Source organism: Propithecus coquereli, unplaced genomic scaffold (genome assembly GCF_000956105.1).
Source record: "Propithecus coquereli isolate 6110/MARCELLA unplaced genomic scaffold, Pcoq_1.0 Scaffold52, whole genome shotgun sequence".
In the NCBI taxonomy this organism is placed as follows: domain Eukaryota; kingdom Metazoa; phylum Chordata; class Mammalia; order Primates; family Indriidae; genus Propithecus; species Propithecus coquereli.
Window position 1 is genome coordinate 6,371,064 of NW_012151063.1, and position 1,346 is coordinate 6,372,409.

The 1,346-nt window shown below is 38.9% G+C and overlaps 1 pseudogene; it reads left to right on the top strand.

The window, feature by feature from the left end:
- Window positions 1-506: 506 nt before the first annotated feature.
- LOC105820352 lies at window positions 507-953 on the top strand (annotated as a pseudogene).
- The last annotated feature ends 393 nt before the right edge of the window (window positions 954-1,346 follow it).

Genomic DNA, 1,346 nt, shown 5'->3' on the forward strand with positions numbered 1-1,346 from the left:
GCAACACGGAAGAGAACAATGATATAAAAATAATTATAGAGATGGTTGGAAAAACACAGGCAAAGGGAAGCCGGTGTGGTGTAACGGATATTCCTCCACAGGAGAAGAGAACAAATGCCATCATCAAGCAGCTCAAAGCTGTAATAAAAGACACTTTACTGGGGAGACCCGAAGAGTACAAGCAACTTGCAAACCTTAGTTTTAAGTCCATAAAAAATGCTATTATGTTTTCACACTTCTGTTCTTTGCTAATTAATAATGTAATCTATTTAATTTTGAATATAATGTGTCTCCAAACCTACCAAAGCGAAGGTCACGTCACCGTAACCCTCTCTCCGGGGACGCCAGGCTTCCACGTGAGACGTGGCTTTCATGCTTTCCTCTGGGGTACCCAGGAGGCAGAAGGGACGCGCCTGCAGTGACGCTCTTATCCTGCACAAGTGACGTCGCTGCCGGGCGCCAGGGGCACGTTGGCCGGGATTTCGGCGGGCTTCCTGGGGACAAAAATGGCTATGGCTAATGATTGCTACCTGCGCTAGTATGTAGGGTACGAGGGCAAGTTTGGACACGAGTTTCTAGAGTTTGAGTTTCAGCCGCATGGAAAGCTTAGATATGCCAACAACAGCAATTACAAAAATGATGTCATGATCAGAAAAGAGGCTTATGTACACAAGAGTGTGATGGAAGAAGTAAAGAGAATTATTGATGACAGTGAAATTACAAAAGAAGATGATGCTTTGTGGCCTCCCCCTGATAGGGTTGGTCCACAGGAGCTGGAAATTGTAATTGGAGATGAGCACATTTCTTTTACTACATGAAAAATAGGTTCTCTTATTGATGTAAATCAGTCAAAGGATCCTGAAGGCCTTTGAGTATTTTACTATTTGGTACAAGAACCGAAATGTTTAGTTTTCAGTCTCACTAGATTACACTTCAAGATTAAACCAATTTAAATTTTATGTTTCTAAAGCTGTTTGTATATTTAATTAAGGGATGGGTAAAGGAGGGTTTATTTGTTAATTACAATATTGGGATTTTTATGAATGTGAAGCAAATAAATTTTTTTTGCATATAAACTGAAAATAAGAAAAATACATAAACAAGCTTAATGGTTATCATTACTTGAGTCCAACTGGGTTGCACAGTCCCCACACACATTAAATTCTGTAAATAAAAGCCACCTTTTGTTGAAGATTTGTTCCAATAATAATAATAAAAAAAAGACACTTTATTCTGGAATGAAGACTTGAATCTGCTGATAAAGAGGACATGGTAGCACCAAAGAATTTGCTGCAGAATTATCAACATCAAGACATGGTGAAATTCATGAACTTCAAAAACAAAGA